The 22126-nt window shown below is 42.0% G+C and overlaps 1 long non-coding RNA gene across 1 annotated transcript; it reads right to left on the bottom strand.

Moving 5' to 3' along the window:
- Nucleotides 1-10473: 10473 nt before the first annotated feature.
- LOC118256870 (uncharacterized) lies at nt 10474-21315 on the bottom strand. The gene is made up of 4 exons (XR_004781371.2): nt 21124-21315; nt 19582-19713; nt 15476-15643; nt 10474-12366 (listed from the first exon to the last, which is right to left on the bottom strand). It is a non-coding gene; the product is annotated as an uncharacterized LOC118256870 (long non-coding RNA).
- Between the last annotated feature and the right edge of the window lie 811 nt (nt 21316-22126).

The raw sequence follows: 22126 nt of genomic DNA, 5'->3' as shown, positions 1-22126 counted from the left end.
GACAGGTATAAATGTACTGCTGATGCACTGAAGAAAGCAGTGCTGATGCTCCTTGAGCTATGGCAAAGACAACAGTCATGCTACAAGACTGGCTGCTAGAGATGCAAGCAATTTGGAAAAAAAAAAAGGCGGGGGGGAATTAAAAAGACTATTTAGCATCTACAAAAAGCTTTTTTTTCAGATGAGGAATGCAGAGTAAGATTCTACAGACATGTTCCTTATTAAAAAGATCCATGGCAACAACAAGTAAAAATAGATGGATGGATGGATGGATGGGTGGATACATAGATCATATGGAGATGTTTGTAAGACACAAATACTTGTTAGTTCGTACGTACATATCTTGTGTGCTCTTGCCACATTGTGAAATGAAACACACTTCTGGCTACATTTCTGCCACACAGAAAAGTAACCACATGGTGACATGAGCACGAGGTGCGGGTTAATAATGCATGTGGGTAGCACCTTGAAGTCTGAATTGCAGCCCAGGTAGGTGAAAGCGTCAGGAGCAATAATTAGAGGAGGGATCAGAAACATGTCCCAGAAGTACAGCCTGACAGTGAAGGGGGAGAATCAGTGTCATCTTTATGGCAGAAGTGGTACCATATGTCCTGCTGCCCCCAGTAGCAGCCCCAGTGTTGGTCTATGTCTTTCTCTGAGGATGTCATACACCTCTTGCTGTACTACTCACATTGCACATAGGCAATGCACAAATTGCACAACTTTTCACAGGCACTAGCCCTGATAAATCATGGGAGCTGACTCAGGATCGTCTCCGACATGCTCTTTCCTGCTGTTGGCACTTACCATGGCGCACACCAAACAGCAAGAGGCACATCAGAGCTACCTCCTCTGTGTGTGCCAGGCCTAACTTCCACCATATTCTGCACCCAGAACTACATCTGACCTAGATGGGCATTTTTCTCTCTGCTCCCACCAGAAATAGAGGTAGGTGCATTCAGAGCATGACTACTCTGACCTATTTTGGTCATCTGTGTGAATACAAACTGAATCACAGCACCTGGTTCCTCCTGCAGACTGTGACGTGAGGATAGAGAGGTACAGATGTAGGTGTAGACCTGGCCAGAACAGATGGCTCCTTTCCAGGCTTCCCCTCTGCAGTACAGGTCCCAGAAAGCTGACTATTAACTAGTTCCAGATTCATGCAGAACCAGCAAGGTTGTCCTTATGCTGTGCAGCCCTCATTCCCAGCCTGCAATGTGTTAGGGGAAAGATTTCCTGGTAATGCTTATGCTCTCATACTCTCTGGCAGAAGAGGCGTAGATGTTCCTTGCTTTCCCTTTCATTTGCTGCTCAGCTCCAAGACGCAAGGCTGTTCAGTTCTAAAGAGTCCTTAAGCACTTGATTTGCTTGCTGGTTTAGGATTATGAATAGCCTGTGCATACTTAGTGGGAATATCTACCTGGAGCTGAGGAGTGCAGTGATAACTAAGACAAAATAGGCAGCATGGACAAAGGCATGCAGCATTCACAATCCAGACATTTCTGGGGTGCTGCCTAACAGGAAATCCAAAGAAACTTCTTTGCAACAGAAGAACTGTTTACAGAAAAGAGACCAAGGCTAACAGGACTGGATATGTGGCATTTATCACACAGTGCCTTCAGTAAGGGACCAGAAATGGCACTGTTGCCAAACATCTTCTTGCAGGTATGAGAACAGACTGCCTGAGCTGAAGATCCTGGTGTCAGCTTCCAATAAGCATGGGAAGGGCAAGAGATGGGAATGTTCTAACAACAGAATCATATGGATGTGAGAAAATGGAAGAAGGAAGGGTTATGTGGTGTCAGGTCTGCAAAATGAGCTATTACATGTGCTGAATTTGGAAAAATCATGTAGCTACTACAAAATATTAGAAGAAGCTGATGACAGAAACATAGAAGGATTCATTTGATCTCCCTAGCAGACTTTCCAGAGTTCCTAGACTTTGACATGAGCTGGGAGATGTGTCTAATGATTTGACAATCACTTGGACCCTGGGGAAAAAAAAGAAAAAAAAAAAGAAAAAAAAAAGAGTATGCCTACTTTCTTCTGGAACTGAGTAACACGGGGTTCTTGAGAATGTGGGAGTTGAGATGCTCCATATCACCAGGCTGAGAAACGCATGAGGATCAATCTCCCTTCACAGGCCAGAGGGAAAATGACTCCAGTTTCTGCCTTACTTCCCTGTCTCTGCAATGTACAAGCAGAGGAAGAAATTACATGGGAGCTTTAAAAACGAAAAAAATCATTGTGCAGATTTTTTTTTTTTTTAATTTTCTTGTACTCATCTGTATCACCATAGCATATAGCATTATTAATTGAAATCTCACACAGGGTACATCCTGGACCAGCATTCAGCAGTGTAGCTGGCATCATGCAGCAAAGCAAGTGGGCCCCACTCTCAGTTTTGTGTGTGCACATCCACCTGATGTGGGTGGGTGCAAAGTGAGAGTTGCACAAGAAGACCAAGCACATACAAAACCCTCAGGAGCCACGCGATAAATCTGCCTGTGCCTTACCATGTCTAGTAATGCAAGTTGGATGCTGGGAATGGTTTACCTTCTTTCCTCAAAAATCTGTGGCACATTAAACTATGCACCACAAAAAGGTGGATCAAAAGATACTAAAAGGTAAATGAAGATGATTCTCATTGTTCCTAAATAGGAAATTAAAAAAAAAAAAATGGAAACAGTCTCCTGAAAGATGAATTTAAAACAAAGAACACTGTGTAAGAGCTCATTGTTTCAAGAAGCTTATTAAGTAGACAAACAAATCTTAAAATAAATAAATAAATAAATAAAATAAAATAAAATAAGAGAGAGAGAGAGAAAAAAAAAAAAAACCTTTTTCTCTGGTATCTCTAATCAGTGTTCAGATTGAGCAGACTGGTATTAGCTTTTACTGTGTGAATGGATGCTTTCAAACAGAAGGATTCCACTCCCATCCAGGGCCCCTACAGCTACTGCAGTAAACTAAGTGCCAGCAATGACATTTCAGATGACTGTGATTCACTGCTCTGGTACATACCTTTCCTAGTCTTCAAAACTAGGTACAACTTTAAAAAGCATTAAAAAACAGGGAATCAACCTCTTGCTTCAAGAAAAAAAAAAAAAAAAAAATGTGATAGAATGGAAGTAACTGCTAATAACTATAATATTACAGGATTGTTTGAGACAGAAAATATTTTTTTCTGATTCTGTGGTGACGGAAATGCAGTCTGGCAAGGGGTTGAGTAGCTAGCACACTGGATAGAGGTGTAAGAGGTCTGGGCTCTAGCCCAAACTCTGCTGGTGATCTGCTGCATGGCCTTACGCAAACTACTCACTCTTCATTTCTCCTCTTGCTTCTTCCTAGTCCTTCTAAATTTTCATGTGAGACTTGCCAGGATCAGGGAAAGGGTCTGAGTATGTGTATGCATCTGGCATAAGAGGGGTCCAATTCTGAGTTACTGACTGCAGTTTCTGAAGTGGCATAGCGCTGAAAATATAGGTATGGATATGGACATGGGCCTGGACATGGATACAGGTATGGACATGGATATATCTGCAAACAGGAAATGTCCAGGGAGAGAAATTGTACTTTGGAATTTAATATCAAGGGCAGCTATTTCAGTAATGCTATTGTGACCTTCTGTTTTTAGTCCTTGTGCTTCAAAATCTCAGCTAGCCAAAACAGCAGATTGCTTTTAAAATGTCACCCAATAGTTATTTTAAATAAAAGAATCTGCCAAACACTGAAAATTGTATTACTAGGAAATCAAAATCATTAATTTGACATTAAAGTAACCTTTAAAAATCATTCTTTAGAGACAAAGCTAACCTTTTTACCTAAGCAGAAAGGAACATACTTTTTCTGTGTCCATATTAGAGCTGATACTTCTCACCAGCTACAGAGAGCACACTGTGAGTGGGTATCGAGTACCTTTAACCTCCAAAGGCAGCTGGCTCATACACATCTGGCAAGCCTGGGCTTTTCAAAGCTGTATGAACCTTCTGAAATTTTTGCTCAATACATAATCCCAGGTGACAGGTATTGGCAGGTGTGGGGATCCACCGATCCTTCTCCAGCTGGACTTCCCAAGGGGCAGAGGCAGAACAAAGAGAGTTCATCTCCCAGTGCAGAACTGAAGTGCTCAGCCCATACATACTGGGAAAATCCTCACCTAGGGTGAGAATGTGTGTTGCCCCTGTCATGAACTGAATTATGTCCCATCCTGATTCTCTTGTGGATCAAGATTAGTCCTGAACAAGGCAGAGGATGAGGATAAACCTGGGTCCTGAGCATCTCCAGCACAGGGGACAACGGAGAGACAATGGTCTGGGTTGTTTCACCTGTTATGCCTGGGTGGCAACTCGATGAAACAGGCTCAAAGCACAAATGAAAGACATTTGCATTAATTAATCCAGTTTAGGAGTGTCCAATTAAGGAAGATGCATGTAACAAATAGCATTTTGCAGTGTGTGATGTCATTTTTCACAGTTAAATCATTAATTAACACGAAGAAAAATTGTTGCAGCTGGTATTTAATTGAGAAATAAGTGGGTAGAGTACTAGCTGCTAAGAGAACTGTATTTACTTTGCATGACCTAACCAAAATGCATGCCATCATCTAGCTGGGTACTCTCCAAAGCATTTTGTTGTTTACCAAGGCTATCTGGCAAGGACGGAAGGGAGTTCACTTCACACCATGCCTTAAAGTGTTTCTAACTAACTCTGTAGTCTTCCTTACTCAGAAATTTCCTTTTGCCAGGGACAATTGGAAGAAGCAACAGACTTCTGAACAGCATGATATTCTCGTGATTCCCCTTCAAATCTGTATAAAGTGTGGGTCCCCACATCCATACATTTCATGAGTTCTGAATGCTGTTCAAGGGGCCTCTGGGGTCAGAAATATCTCTGTCTTAGACTTTCTGAGCCTGGAAAATTTCCAAGCACATTTTGGCAGAGCTGGCTCCCCAGTGTATGTGATCCCTTCTTGCAGACACTGTTTGCTGTGGCTCAGAGCTCCTCATGAACTGGGAGTGTGAGCTGTAGCTAACCCAGAGCTGCTGGAGTGCTGGCTGGTGCTCCTCTGTGTCAACAGGATTACCGGCTAGCTGGCTGCTGCTTCCAAGGACAACTGAGCTCTTCATGCCTTTCTCTGAGTCAGGGACATTGTATTTGAATTTCTTCCCACACAGGGACCTCCACATCTCAATCAATTTCAAACACAAATTGGCAAGCAGATTTAAAATTAGGTATGAGAAGGAACAGAAGAGATGTTGAAAAATGGCTGGGTAGAAACAGCAGCTCCATTAGGATTTTTTCTTTATTTTTTTTGTTATTTTTAGAAACAGAATAAAGACATGTCCATTTAAAATAGAATAGAGTAGCGTAATGAAAGCCAGACAAATATATATATACTTATTTTGGTTTCTGATCTAGAAAAGGTAGAAAAATGCACTTGTCTCTAAAGGGCTCTCCCTGAAGTGGCATAGAACCAGCAGCTGTGTTTGGAGAGGCTCTGGTATCACTTCTCCACTCAGAAAAATGCAACAAAGGTAGCAGAGGCAGATCTTTGCTGGACTGATTAGTACTGACTGATAGTTGAACAGCATAGGCTGTCAAGAGTGAAATGAATTAAAGAATAGCCATCCTGGATGAATGGTGTGTTGGAAACAGGCTGGAGTGGTATCAGAGAAGCAGAGAGAACCAGCAGCTCCTCTCCAGCTGCATAATAGGGGTGCGAGCTCAAAGCAGAGCAGCAGAAAAAGCAAACCCCTTTCTCAGTACAGACAGCTCTGAGGTAGCTGGTATCGTAGCAGTGCAATCTCACTATGAAACTGTGCTGGAAGTGGCTGGGCAGTCGTCCTAGGCAAGGAAGTGAAAGGAGGAGAGAGGTTGTTTTTTTACCTTTTGTTGTTGTTGTTGCTGGTTAGCTTATTATTTTTTGGGATTTTGTTTGGTTAGTTGGTTTGTTTTTCTAAAATAATACAAGAGGCCGGATAAGAAAAAATGTTTGCAAATGACATAAGACTGTAGGAACTGTCTTTCAAATTGTAGGACTAAGACCACCATAAAACATTACAGAATAGCAGCTGAGGGAGGGCAGGTGTTGGCAGACAAGGGAGACGTAGAAGATCCCAAATTAAAATCTGATAAAACAGTGATAATCTTCTCTTCTGAGGAAAACTTGCATATCAGCAATAAGTTGCTGGTGAAGAGCAAAAGGCTTTGCCACTTTGAATATGAAAGCCAAAATACTGCAGACGATTTGAGACAAAGGGTATCTAGAGGTCAAAAGACAGCGAACATAGCGTGGGTTGTGTTTGCTGCAATAAGCACTGCAGACTGACGCTGTATTGGCAAAGGTGCAGAAACTGGCTGAGCCGCATCTCTCTACAAGTGTCTTTGGGCACTCACAAATAGAATAGCACAAAAAGCCTGAAAACAACATCAGAGCGATTGTTTGTAGGAGCAATAGACAGTGCTATATTAGAAGACAAATGGATGATCATGCTGAAGGCAAATGGGATATTTATTCATTTTAAGTCGAAAATAAGCACACCAGCCAGCACGCAGAAGTCTGCCAAAAATACTGGTGAAAGCACTTTGGGGAGGAAGGAGAATTCAATAACAGGTAAGCAGGTAAGACCCCAGGGCTCACAGTAATGGTTTTGTTCCAATTAGGTACATAAATTAACTGGATGAATAAAGAGCAATTTGGAAAAGAGAGTTGGAAAAGTACCACTATTAGGCTAAAGTGTCCTTTATCTCATCAAGTTGGTACGTGTTTTGGAGGGATTTTCCAGAGACAGAGTAACCCCCAGCAGAATATAGCTGTTGAACAGAAGGTAGGAACAGGAATTATTTTAAAATGTCAAAGATCTGAGGCATGAAGAGTAAGGTGCTACTGATAACCATATGTCAATGATCTTAAACAGCGTAGTTGGAGCTGGAGACCAGCAGTGTGGTAATAATGTGACCCTGTGATCCCATGGAGATGCCTACAAAGAAGTCATCTCAGCCTGCATTTAGGAGCAGACAGCCATCTCCAAGAAGGGACTGAGAAAGGGAGCTTCGCCTTCTGGCTGTTTACTTTCACTTGCTAATCACTAATCACTGCCTACTTCCCTAATCATGTAGCCCTGTGATCCAGCACTGCCACTCTCAGTGACAGACCTTGAGCTTTGCACAGGATTTCCAAGCCCCCTGGACTGGTGGGGCTTGCCCAGTTGTACTCTCTGAGCCCTCCTTAGCCTGCGCGTGGATTTGATTTGCTGCTCATAGCTCTGACAGCAATTGAAAAGATTCCCCCTGGGTCTTCTCTTCTGTAGGCTGAACAGTTACAACTGCCTCAACTTGTCCTAGCAGGAGAGATGCTCCAGTCCATTCATCATCTTTGTGGCCCTTCACTGGACTCTCTCCAGTAGCTCCAAGTCTCTTTTGCACTGGGGAGCCCAGAGCCAGATGCAGTACTTAAGGTGTCTCCTCATCAGTCCTGAACAGGGGGGAAATTATCACCTCCCTTGATCTGCTGGCCACACTCCTCCTAATGCACCCCAGGATAACGTTAGCCTTCTTTGATACAAGGACATATTGCTGGCTCATATTCAGCTTCTTGTCCAGCAGGATCCCCAGTTCCTTTAGTACAAAGCTGCTTTCTAGCCAGTTGGCTCCCAGCATGTACTGGGGGGGTTGTTCCTCCCCAAGTGCAGGACTTTGCATTTCCTCTTGTTAAACTTCATGAGATTCCTGTCGGCTAATTTCCCCAGCTCGTGGAGGTCCCTCTGAATGACAACACAACCTTCTGCTGTATCAGCACATCTTCACAGTTCTGTACCACTTGCGGACTTGCAGAGGTGCTCTTCACCCCCACTGTCCTAGTTGGTAATAAAGATGCTGAACAACACTGGTCCCAGTAATGAGCCTTGGGATGCATCACTAGTTACTGGCCTCCAACTGGATCTTGTGCCACTGATTACAAACTCTCACCCCAGTAATTCAGACAGGTTTTAATACACTCACTATTCACTTATCTAATCCCTACTTTGTCAACTTTCTGTGATGATTGTATGGGAGACAGTGTCAAAGGCTTTATTAAAGTGAGAGTAAACATCAACTCTTTACTCATCCCTCAAGCAGGTGATTTCACTGAACAGTGTTATCAGGCTGGTCGAGCTTGATTTCCCCTTCATATATCCATGCTGAAATGACAGTCTGTTTTAGCAACAAATGTACAGAATCACAAACCATAAAGCAGCCTAAGAGGGGCCTGGTGGTTGCAGATACAATCCTTGGAGCACTTGGCAATGGTGCGTCAGAGAAAAGGCTAGATACAAACTATGTATAACATCAACCCAACTGAGAAATCTATCCAGGCTCGGAAGAAGGCTATTACAGAGCACAACTGCCACAACTACATCTGAAGACCAACCACGGTATTCTTTTCCTTTAATGCGAGGAATCCAGACTAAAGGCAGCAAGATACTGGCAGGGAAGATACTGCAATTACATAGTCAAAATTAATGCCTGGAAGTCATTAAGAATCTTCAGAATTTATGGGAGGACCAGACAGCTCGCTCTGTATCAGCTGCACTGAAGAAGATGGGGAGCCAGTGCACATAGCCATGTATACAGAGTGGGTTAGCAGAAAAGAGGTTAGAAACAAGGGAAAAAAATGGAGACCAAGGCATAGAGAGGACATGTTCAAGCATGCCTGAATGGTTTACAGAGGCCTAAGCCTGGATCTTCAATGTGTATAGACCCTAAGAAAAGCTCTCCTCTTCTATTGCTGTTATAGCTGAAAGTTTGGAGCAAAAGACATCCCGCTTCTTTTTTCCCACATGGGCACATGTAAGGAATAGGGAGAGGTTTGCAGGACATCTGCTGAGATGCTATACAGACCCAAACATACTCATGAACAATTGGTTGTGGTGGACGTTTTCCTTTCTGAATCTGTTACAGTTCCACAATTTTTTATGTTTGTGCTCCATAAGCTTTTCAAGCAACACTTGCGTCAACAAATTATCTGCTATATATCTCAATTATTATACTGGCTATAGGCTGTGCCCCACAAAAAATAAGTTCCAGACAGGCATTAGCAAAAAATTTTTGTCTTGGAAGTGGATGGGAGTACTCCAGATGGGATTTTTCTCATGTATTATGCAGTGAGTAACGTTATCACAATTTCTGATTTTACTGGCTGTCCATCTTCTTTTTAAAAATGAGCACCAATTTACAGCTGCTCAGTGTTTTACCATTGTGTCAGTGAAAATGTCCAAATTGCTGTTTGACTCCACATCATGTTGAATGGCTTATTTCATCCATAGATCTGACACAGACTGAAGGTTAAGCACAAAAGAGCAAAAGATTTCCTGAGATGCAAGAATGGAAGGGGTGGTCTGCAAGATACATGGCATAGTCTCCATTACAGTCTCAGCTGGGGTACAGTGGTCCAGCTTGGGGATGTGACCTTTAAGAAATACATGTGACAGTTCAGGCAAGCAGAGAGTGAGCAAAGGTGTATGTAACTAGACTTACCAAGAAGGACTTGAAGGGGGGTATAATAACAGCTTCAGACATACAAAAGACTGTGAAGAGGAAGGGAATAACCTTTCTTATGTACAAAGAGGATTGGACAGGAAGCAGTGCAATTAAATCGGTGGAAGAAAGCTGTGTGTTGGACACTAAGGAAGGAGTAGCAAAGTGTGCTGCAGAGAGGATGTGATCTTCATCCTTGGAAACTTTTAAAGACAGATTGGACAATAACATGTCAGGCACAGTTAACACAGAGTAAGTCCTGCACTGAGACACAAGTGTAGATTATGAGTCTCACTGGCAGTCCTGGTCTGTCTGATTCTTCGCTTTCTGTCCCAACTTAGCAAAGCATTAAACAGAGTTTATCTTTAATGAAAGAATTAAATCCAGTTGACTTCGGCAAGACTACTTAAGCATTTAGAATTAAGGAAATTAAACTTGGCTGAACCAGGCCCTAGGAAGAATTTAATCAAGCCACGAATTAACATATAAAATCCCTATAAAAGAAGATAAAGCTTGTACTTCATATGGAAACAGATTATTTTCAAAATCTAATTTGTTTTTCTTTCTCTTTCTCTTCCTCTTTTCTTTTCTCTCTCTTTTTTTTTTTCCAGAATCAATGTTCCCAGAAGTAACACAGGCTTTATAGCCAAACATGACATTTCTACAGCCCATTTTATGCCTATTATTACTCTCTGAAAGCACACAGCATATTTTCCTTTTCATTTTTTTTTTTTTTTTTTTTTTTAAGAGGATAAGTGGAACGATTCTCAGTGATCCTGGAAGGAAGAGGACAGATAACAGTGAGGGAGTGGGGGTTGTAAATACTCTCTCATCATTCTTTTGGGGTAACACAGCTTTTTGATCCCTATTAATGCCTCACCCTGGACTGCATTCTCAAGTGCAATCAGACTTCTGATATCAATATCCACCATATTCATGATCTGATTCCCTCAACCACAAGGTAATGAGGAAAGATGCAGAGTTTTCTTACATGACTCGGCAGAAGATGTACTCCAAGAAACTCAGAGAAGGAAGGATAGCCAGGACACTTTCCTTGCAGTCTGATAGGTAAGTTGGGTCAAAGTCCTTTGTCTCCTCTCCCCACTGACACACATTCACGATATCTGCATCATGCCCACCAGAGCTGACACCACAAACGTTGTAGCACCATGGGGCAGTCTAGCAAGCAAGAAAAAGAGACAAATGCCATGGCAAAGAAGACTGGAAACAGCATGAAAATGAGAAAAAAAGACACTAGTTTTAACAGGTTCCCTGAAGAGTCACCAGAAATCCTATTGCCCTCACAGTCTGACAGGTTCTTATCCACTCTCCCAGGAACAGTTGTGAGGACAGGATCAACATCTTGACCTTTTGAGAGGTGCCTGAGCTCAAGCACAACATGAAGATGGCCAATTAACACACTAATATCAACACACAGTATTATAACATACAAAATAACAGTAATTTCAAAGTTTCAATCTTGAGTAAAGCATATAAGTATATAATCTTAACTCGGTATTTTACTTAGTCAAAATGTTCCCTTTAAGTAGTTGGGGAAAAAACAAATTTATGTAGGCAGTGAAGGAACTTTGGACAATATTATGAGAATGAGCCCTTTCTATTTACAACATTATCCCAGCAACTCTCCAGGGAACCTATATTTAAATATCCTCCCAAGAATGTATTACAACTGCAAAAGATTATTTGATCTGATTATAAATGTTAGTACTATAGGCAAACACACACTGCATATTAACAAAATACTTGCTGAATTGAGTTGAGACCATAAAGCAGGACATTTGATTATCCCTATGGCTGTGCTCTACGTGGCCCTGTTAAAATGAGACCAATCAAAAACAGGTGTTATGAAAAAGCTGTGACAGAATCTCAGAAAATTATAACCAGGGGAGTGAGGGAGTGAGAGGGGATAGTGTTCAAATACAGCCACAGTACTTCAGATAATAAAATGTGCTTGCTTATATTTCTTCAGACAGAAAAGTTCTCCACTTCCATGGGGAAATGTCCAAGAAGGAAACTACATACAACTGCATTGTTTGTAGCTGAATTTCTTCCCTGGGACTTTGTTCGGAGGAAACAGCCTCTGCATTCTTGAACCTTCACCACACAAAGAGGGCAGCAAAGAATTTGGCTATAGCCAAATCACTTGCCTCAGAAGGACCAGTACTGAATAAAGGGTAGCTGGATAGCACACAAGCTTATTTCTGAAGCCTATACCACTCCTGTGTCTGTCCTGCACTGAATCAGAGTACTCACATAGCTTCTTCATAATCTGCCACGATTTGCCTGGCTTGCTTCTTCCCTGCAGCCTCTCTGTTGCTGTGAGGAGTACATGCAAATATGGCACTCCCTACCAAAGATGGCTCGATCGTCAGAGGTAAAAGGGTATAAGGCAGGCCACTTGCTGCTGTTGGAGCTTCCAGTCACTAGCAGGGAAAGCCAACCTGAGGGGCGACAGGCTTTAGGAAATAAATATGTCATTTCGAGGTCTTGTGATGAGTTCTGAGTAGCTTGGCTGCAGTACGCTGATGTATGCCTCCACCTCATCAATCCAGACCTCATGGAAGAGCGTGCAGGTTGATACTAAGGTCCTCCTAAGATTTTTGGCAGCTCCCAGCCTGCACCATCCTATCCCTACTCCATCAATCACAGTGTGACACCATCACTTGGGATCAGCAGCACATTCCTCGCAGTTGGTTAATGTGCAAGGTTTGATGGAAGAGGGCATCCCCAGAGGTTTTCTGCATCACGGTGTCTGACAGGAATTGCTTCCCCAAATCCTCGCCTGGGAGCCTTGGCCTCACTGATCTGAGGAGGTGTCTAGAACTGTAACAACAGAGAGAGAGGTTATGTGAATGGTCTGTCAGGGCTGAGTATGAAGTGTCTGCCCAGGACACGACAGTAGAAAAAGCTGAGCAGATGGTACATCCATTCCAAGTACCTGCCCACTGTTTCAGACAACTACCTTGTACTTTACAGGTTGTCCAGCAAAACAGAAGTCTCCATTATTCTAGTAAATAGCAGGTAGGCAGTGTAATTTGTAGCCAGAACAGGTCAAACACTAGCCTGTTATTCAGTATCTGTCTGAACAGCTTCACTTAAAAACTCATTCCCTTGTAAACACGGCTGCCCTGCAGCCTCAGTGATGAAACACCAATCTAGACTCATCTGCTATGAAAAAGATATAAAGTTCCCTGTAAAAGGCTTGCTTACAAAGTTAACCCTTGGCATGTGTTGTTTGAGTGAATGGCAGTGCCATTTCCTCTTGCCACACACCGATTTGTATTTAATGTTCTCTCTGTATTTCTTTTGATGAGGGGATGTTGCATACAAGCAGTGTGAAGGGAGAGAGAGAAGAGAAATGGAGGAGGCTCCAAAAGTACACAGTCACTGAATCTGACAGCAGCACTGCTGCAAATGTCTTCTTTCTCAACTGGCAAATCAACAGTAAGGCTCAGGGGCTGGAGCTGGACACAATAAATCGAGAAGCAAGGTGCTTGCTAGCTACTTTGCTTGGAAATAAACCCTTAGGGGAGTTTCATCAGTAATGCAGCATCCTCACCAACATATAAAGCTTTCAGGCCTTGATGGACTGGCCAACAAAACAGGACCTTGGTCCTTGGTCCCACACAGAGGGAAGGCTGGGTGGGTCTCTCAGCTTGTGCTATGCAGGCTTAGATCAGCACAGCCTGCCATTTCTGGCCTTCAGATCTAGAGAAGTGGCAGTAGTGGAATTACCAAGACCATGGGGAATTAGTGTTCCTAAGTTACGTGTAAGAAATATAACATAATGGATACTGAGCAAGCCCCTCACAGACCGGGACACACAAGCAAGTTAAAAATAAAAGCACCAAAACCAGTGACCTTCTCCAGGCAATACCATATAATCCTCCTGTTCTATAGGGATGTTTTCCTTGAACTTCAACTGTCCCTGGTAAAGCAACTGCAGCTCTTTGCTCCCCAAAGTAAAAAGTAATAATAATTAAAAAAAGCAAACAACAACAACAACAACAACAGTTGTCCCTGAAAAGTGTATAAAGTTACTGTAGACCTGCTTTGTTCCTCTAGTCAATAAATACTGATTTTAGAGAAAAAAAGAAAAAGGAAAAAAAAAAAAAAGTAATTTCATACTGCCTTTGAGCTTTTTTTTTTTTTTTACAATGATCTTTTGTTTCCCACCTAGTTATAAAAGATGGTCTTGGCTGGGCAACTGGAAGACAGAAAGGACTCTGATTCAGATGATGGGAGAAATCAAGCTTATTCCTTTATTCCTGTGTAGTTCACTCTGCCCACCTCCACTGCATATCTCTTCAGCTGATTCCCCATAGCCAAACAATTTTACCTATGCGCTGCTAACTACACCACTACTTTATGTTGATCCCCTTCTTTTCTGGGCAGGATTTGATTGCCATCGACTGCTTTATTTCCTGCCTGTTTGTGTCCTTTGAAATCCATAATTGTGCTGGGCCATACCGTACTAGCCCTGTTGGAGTATTACCATGGATGATTAAGTTCTTTATGAAATTCATGCATTTTAAAACTATCATCCCATTAACACTAGATACAGAGGGTCAAGGTTCCAGTTCTCCTGAGAGCTCCTGTGCTGCTAAAGGGAAGAACAAGGCTGTCTTTTCCCCCAGCACAGGGGTAAAAGAACCTTCCTAAGGTGAAAAACACCAGACAGCATGTGGAGGACAACACAGCAGCTCCTGCATGAGCTCCTTCACTGTAAACAACAGGAATTTTCAGACCGTTTTTAATGCCTCTGTCGTGCAGAAACCTAGCATAGACCAGTGCTTTTGGCCTAGCCTGGCTTACAACCTGTCCCTCTTGCTCCCTCCTTCCAGATCTTCTCATGAGATCATTTTGGTCAGGACATAATAAATACATAAAATGGCAGCAGAAAAAAAGGGTGCTGCCTCATCTCTCTCCAGAGGAGAAAGAAGAAAGCACTAAGGGCAGAACATCTGCATCTGAGGCATGCTCTGGGCAGGCAGAGTGGTACACGTGCTGTGTTACACATCTGACTGCATGGGAAACTGACTGCAGCTGGAATATTTTCACAAGAATAGCACCAAGAAGAGAGCACAGAAGAGACACAGACCACAGCCTTTGAGCTCCTCACTTTCCTACGGTCTCCACATATCTTTTGTCTAAACCCCTTCCAAACTGGAAGATAAGAGCAGAGCAGTCACTTTGCATTTCTGTCCTACTTGGAGACCTGGTTGTATTGTTTTTGCTGGCAATGAGAAGTCACAGCCTGGCCTTGTCAATGTTAATGAGCTGTACACTGGCTGTTCAGCGAGCCAGCTGTCAGTTATATTGAATGAGAGAGGGAACACTGCCACATTTGGCTCATTGGAGCTGCCTCGTATCAAAGCAGACTGAATAAGGCTGGGTATGTACATCTCACCTTCTTTTCGTTCTCCATCCCCAGATGCATTCTGTGATTTTGCTCCAAATCATGAATGTGAAAGGCATCTCACAAAGCACAATTAGGAGAAGCTTCAGAATGAGAAGCACAGGCAGCGTGAACACAAGGCAGCTACAAGCAGACAGCTGTGCGAGCAGAGCGCTAATCTTCAGAAAACGTTTTTTGAGTCAGATTCCAGCAATCTGACACACCAACATACACCTTTATTAATGGCAAAGCAGCGAAGAACCGAAGAGCAGCTTTGTGAGGAAAGCACTGAGATGACATTTAAGCCAGAACACAGGGACTGGAGAAACATGCTCCTAAACTAATAACATGACAAGCTGGACCCCAGCTTAAACTCCCCCTGAAAGAGACCTACAGAGATAACATGGGAAACCCTGAGAAAAAAATAAGAACTAAAAATTAAAACAGTCTGAATCTGGTCTACATCTTCTCTGTAGGCATTTGCAATACAGAAGGAAGCACACCCAGCTATGAGAGAACTTCATAGTGAGGTACCTCATAGAAAATGTAGTCTGGTGAAAATGCTGCAATTAGTGAATGGCTCCTTAGCAGATTTCTTGCTTTTTCCAGCATGCAGTCCCTCCAATCCATCATGCTCTGGATAATGGAGCTACCAGCTTTTCATATTACATTTCTTTTTCTTCAAATCTGAAAACGAAGTGGCTATAAAAAAGGAGGACAGAGACGTAAATGAAATACAGTTCATAGGAATCCCAGCTCAGAAGCTTTATGCAGATAGTGATTTGGCTGTATTTCTCCGATCTCTATCTCCTCCATTCACCACAAGAAAACAATGGTCAACTAGTGAAAATAAAGGTAGACAGTATGATTTCCCCCTTTTAAATTGTTTTTGTTATTGTTTTGTGAAGGCCTAGAACTTTTTTTTTTCCAGACAGAATATGAGAATGATATTATATTTGGAAAAAAAAAAAAAAAACACAGTTATGCTGTCATCAGTTTGCTGCTTTGCCCAGAACTGTGTCTGGCACAGGCTCACACAGCTGGCCATAAGCACCACAAGGATTTCAGATGGGATTCCCATGCAGGTTCAGAAGCTCAAGAGAGACCCCTGCATCCTGTTCCCATCTTTTGCTTTTAGGAAACAATGCCTCTAAGACAAATGCAGGAGCTGCCTGAAATCAGAATGTTCAAGTAAAATAACAATAATAATAGTAATATAGCAGATCAATAACCAGCTGATAGTAAAGGGAAGACTTCAGTCCTAACACATTATGTAAACCTTCTAATAGTTTGTTCTTCATAGCTGGCAAAATTAATACTTCATTGTCCATTCATGAAGACCTACTGGTTCTTAGTAGATGAGGCAGAAATGGAAATGACCCCACTGAAAAGACAGAAAAAACAGCAAGCTGACCCGGAGAGTTTAGGAGAGGCTGGCGCTCCTTCAGAGCCCTGCCTAGGCAGACAGCTCTCCTTTGGTCATAGGAGAGCGAAAGGGTGGCTTTGCAGAAGAAAATGTTTCGATGCAGTGCTGCCCTGCTGTGCAAGGAGCTGGTGGAGGCCGATGGAAGAGTACCAGATAACTTGCTGATAGTACAACCCCAGGAGGTGACCTGCCTGTGCCACGCAATGCACCTGTCCCCAGCACCTGAGCACTCCCCAGGGGACAGCTAGTCCTGTGCACACCAGAAAGAAGTCACACCATGCCAGAGGGAAGGCAGGGAAAATAAACTGCTTAAAGGCTATTAAATTGCAGAGATTCAGGGTCAGACTGTCTGCTGGTGTACATCAGCAAGAGGTTTTCATTGGTCTGTCCTTCAGCCTAATTCACCTCTAAGGAACAAACAAAAACAAGCAGTTCAAGAGCAGCTTCATCCTTTTAAACTCTCCTCACTGCCATTTATGCTGTCCTCTCTCCTTACTGCAAGAGCTGCATTTCAGTATAGGCACCTTGAATTGGTTGCAGTTTACACGTTATCCTCACAGACAGATCCCTGGGGCTCTGTACAAAACCCATCTGTGGACAGCCTGCAGCAATTCTTGGGATGCTGCAGGTTGAAGTATTAATTATTTCTATTTCTATGGCCTGCTGCTCTGAGGCATGACATCCCTTCTAGGCATATAAACCGGCAATTAACAATGCCAAACAAGTCCAGATAACTGTCTGTTCTGTGATAGTCACACACATCTTCAGTCTGGGTCTGTCAAAACATCCATATTCACCACTGTAGTAGCTATGCGCTCAGATGCAGTAAACACCAGGCAAATAAAAAGGAAAAAAAAAAAAAGTCAGATCAGAAATGGCATTTCCATCGCTTTCAGACAAGCGTCTGGCTGCTCCAGGGCACTCCGAGCAAACCCTAGGTTTTCAGCTGGCTTGCAAAGGAAACAGAAAACATCTTCAAGAGCACAAAAATGACCATCAGAGCCCAGATTAGCAGCTCCTACAAAGAGTAACAGAGTTTGTTGATCCCCTAAAACCCAGGATAGATGTCTGTAGTAGACTTCCTCCTATTCCAGCAGCTGCAGAAGAGCAGAGGAAGGCACTGGGTATGGATTAGGGCCCAAATCAATTTCACTGGAAGTAACAGGTTGGATAATGCCATAGTGCCATTCCAGACTCTCTGTCCTCCAGAGTGGTGTGGGGGTGTAGGGCTCTGTAAGCCAAGTTGGACTGCTCGGGAAAAACAAGCACCGTACAGGGGCATGGAGCAGCTGTGTGGGAGGAGGTATAGGGTAACACTCTGCATCAACAAGCCTTAGCAGTAATACTAAGGCATCAGCATTTGTTTGAAGCACAGGTTTTCCAAAATGGTATGCAGCACATTGAGTGAAAGAAAATACATAGGATAATACCAAGAGCTATTTGGATAGTTCAGGGAAAGAGGAACTACCACAAAAGCTGAAACTAGAGGGGGCAAGCAAAGCAGACTAAACATCTAGCAGAGAGAAACAGAACAACACTGCTTCCCTACAGAGAGGACAACAAGACTTACATCATGGCAGAAAAGATTCATGCTGCACACTAGGAAACGAGTGTGCACGTGTACTGGACTACCAGACTACCAGAAAACTCCTAGGATGGATGATGCAATCAGGATTGGCAGTGGTGGTCATATGCCATAAAATCACCCTTGAAATGAATTACACTAACAATTTCCACTTATTTCCATGATATTTTCTCTTTGCTCAACCCACCAGCAAGTCCACCTAGCCATCTATGTCCATCTGTGGACTTAGCCCAGCTGCATACTCATGTTTTAACCAGTGTGTAAATTAAACAAGAGAGGCAGATAGTAATGCTACATAATTTGAGGAATTTTCCAAAGTTAAGATACTGATCTAAACCTACCATCTTTCTCTTTGCTCACTTGACAAAGGAATCAAACTTATACAAAAGTGAAGATGTACAGGACATCAGAACAGCATACTCCAAAGCTATTTTTTTGTTTTGATTAGACAGGAGAGGTTTTAGTCTTCACAATGCAGAAAATAAGTTTATTTCAAGGTCAGAGAAATATTCCATTTTCACTTGTAATTTTCTATTTCAATTAATTGAATCTAATAATTATATTTCATACTTTACATTTTAGTGGACTATTTCAATATAAATGAAAATGATTATTAATGAAAATGGATGTTTCCAAATGATTGCATTTTAAGACTATTTAAGCCAGTACAAAATTTCTGATTTGTATCTTCTGCTGAGAATAATTTTTTAGTGTTGGCAGTATTCATGAGATTAGTGACACATGATTAGGCTACATCAATGAACATTTTATAGAAAACAGCTACTTTTGTGACAGGAAGTCCAATTTCTATAATGGAAGTTCCTATACTAGAATTTTTAAATTCCTTTAGAATTTAAAAATTTGTTCTTATTTAAAATTAGCCTTTGGCTATAAATGAAAATATAACGTTTTAGCCCAAAATCTTATTTTTTCGTCAAAATATAGAAACTGAAAACCTGAAAAAAAATCTTTTTTAAAGCAACAAAGACTTAAATATTCAAATTACAAAAATGCTCAAACCATGCTGGAAAAAAAAATCACAGAAACATTAGGAAGGTGTCTGTGCAAAGCAGTAAGTATCAGTTATTCTCCCTGGAATTGCACATTTTTTGGCCAGAGAGCATTATCACGAAACCCTTGATCTTTGACAGAAGTAGGAAAAATGCCTCTGTCCTGCAGAGCTGTTCAAAAGTTCTCTTTGATCTAAAGCAAGGAATGGCTGGAGCAGGCTGGAAATTTTCAGAGATGACTTCCAGGAAGAAGTGTGGCACAAAAAAAGGATGACCTAGGATCAAAATAAGCATGTGGAAGGAGCTCTTCATACAACATCTTGATGGGCTGGTAGCACTTCTTACCTGGTGATGTAAATGTCTGAAGTGTGCCTAAGAACCTGAAGTTTGCCTGGAACCTGAAAAAGCTGTTATGTTTTCAGGGAAAGCATCATATAGATTTCACCTGTTCTCACTCTTTTCCAGACATCTATGCAAAGTCACTCTGTTTTGTTGTTGTTGTCTGTTTAGCTTCAGAAATACTTCGTGTTTGTCAGCAACATGAGTCAAAAACGCCATCAGCATATAGGCAGAGCTTACAGACATATAAGGGACATGTACAAGAATGAAACTTCATCACCTTGTTACTGAGCAAGGAGATCTTCAATCCACGTAGTCCATGGAAAGACTGAGCTACAGGTCAATACTGTTCTTCCCAAAGCTCGAATGGGGGAGAGATGTCAACGTCACACATCATGAGTCAAGGGGAGCCCTGAGCAGCAGAAGGTGGAAGAATACAGCTAATGTTTAGAATATCCTCATGAGAATATCCTAAACAGCAGGTAAAAACAAGAGAATTTAGCATAAAAATGAGTTAGGAGGGCTTGGCTAAGCACATGCTATTGTAGGAAAAATAAAAGCCTGGTGTGGTTGTGCAGAACTGCACAACTACAGACTCAGTTTTAAACCTCCAAAGTAATCGCTTGCGTAGTGAGCAAGGGAACATTGTGGTGAGAAAGGGCTTGCCCATCCCAGAAGCTTGACATCCTTGTCTGACCTGCAACCAAAAGTGCTTTTAATAAGCACCTTCTCCCAGGCCAGAAAAATATGATGATGCAGAGAGGAACATTATCCCAGAGAACTGGGATATGGGATATCTTTTTTTTTTTTTTTTTTTTTGAGTAATGTTGAGTGTACTGTTATCCAACTAAGCAATGACAAAATCTGAATCTGATAATGTGCCTCTCTCTCCTTGCTTACCTTGGGGAAAAAACAAAACAAAACAAAACAAAACAAAAAACAGAAACTGGACTCTGTCTGCCTACACAAATCTAAGAGAGCTGCATCATTCTCTGCACCTAGTCACCTCAATGCAGTTTTCAAAACCCATGGAAGATGAACTGCTGGAGGTATACCAGGCATGTTCCTATGACATTGTTGTTGGAAGCATAACAGTGAATATACAGTGACTGTCACAAAACAGATCAACTAGGCCAGTTCAGTCCAAATAAGCTGTTAATATTCTTGGTACCACATAGGTATGCTGCGTCACTCCAAGTTTCCTCAGAACTGGAAATTCTTCCAGCTCAGAACATCATCCTCCTTCTGCGTCCTGCCTTTCCAGTCCAGGTAAATAAAGACCAACGTAGCAACAGACCTGTTAATGCCCTATATGTGACATTCACCTTTGCATTTTCTGAATGGAGCTGGGAAACTACTGAGTCTAGAAAGCTCCACAGACTGTTATATCCTCCAGAAATTTCAGTCTTTCACTGCAATGCAATCTTCTCTGAAGACAGACCAGCACTGAGTGTCTGCAAGGGACGAAATGAGCTAGGCAAGCAGCAGAAGTCAGCATAACCTTTGCAGTCACCAGAGACATGACCCTAGACGAAAATTGCTCGGAAGCAGATCAAGCAGAAAAAAAAAAATATATATATATATATATATATATATATTTCTGGAGTGCAGATTTGTCAATGAGCTCGGAAACTGCCAGGTGCGGGGGAAAGCTGTTACAGTTCTGCACACCAGTACTAACCTAGCTCCCGTTTCCCAACTAATCAGCCCACAGGAGACAGGGAATAACCCTGACAAGGTTAAAATGCAAGAGCTGAGTGCTAAAGAAGACAGACCAAACTGCCAGAAAATCCGGATATTTAAGGTATCAGAAAAGAATTACCCCAAAATAGTGGAATCACTCATATTCTCTGCAGAATACTAGCATTCTCTCTAGTTTACGTGCTTATTTAAGATGACAACTCAGTGAAGAAAAGGCAAGCAGAGCTTAGGATGTAACTGTGTAGCTCTGGTTGGTATTTCAGTTGTCTCCCATAGCCTCCTTCATGGGGCTCAATGCTCCACAGGAGAGGAGGAGAGTATGCTCTTGCCCAAATCCGCTGACTGCTTAAAGGAACAAAATACAAAATAAGGTCAGACAGAGGGAGAACACATAATGGAAATATGTCATTACTACACTGAAAGGCAGTCTGTGAGTACAAAAAGAAATTCAAAATTTTTCTGGAAGTAGTGAAGTAAAGGAGTATTTTAAAGATGGAAATTGGGAAAGGACTGGAATCCTCATCAGGATCAGGTGCTAAATGTCTTTTCCTTTATAACATAGTTGATTTAAAGAATGAAACAAAGAGACAAAAATCTACTTCAAAATGCATCTTCTGAACATTGCTGTTTCTATGCAGCATTCTCATGCCAAGGAATCTGGGACTGTGCTTACAGTCCAAATCAAGCTTTGCAAAGTATACTGATAAAAGCTATTATACTGTTGAATCAATGTTTGAACAAAGCCCACATTTTGCTGTTAAATTTATTGGGGGATGGCGGAGGTATAGGGAGAGCAACAACCCACAAAATCTGCATTTGATTTGAAGGTCTTCATTGCAGTTACATCTGATTTGTTATGATTTTTAAGAGTCTAAATTCAGGAGACCCACCTTCAGATCACAGCTGTACTACAGATGTCAATATATGACCTTGAGAAAGCCACTTAAACCCTTCATCTCTTCTTTATCTATGAAACAGAAAGAGCAATTCCCATCCTCTTTCACTACGGCAAGAGGAGGAAAAATTTTCCAATTATCTCTATAGACAAGTACAGTCATGATGAGGAACTAAAGTAGAAAGGGAAAGAAACAGCAGTTACACGCTCTTACCATATTAAGATACAT

The sequence above is a fragment of the Cygnus atratus genome, chromosome Z, assembly GCF_013377495.2.
Source record: "Cygnus atratus isolate AKBS03 ecotype Queensland, Australia chromosome Z, CAtr_DNAZoo_HiC_assembly, whole genome shotgun sequence".
NCBI lineage: Eukaryota > Metazoa > Chordata > Aves > Anseriformes > Anatidae > Cygnus > Cygnus atratus.
The sequence above is the reverse complement of the archived record's forward strand: the minus strand, read 5'-3'. Positions and strand labels throughout refer to the sequence as shown.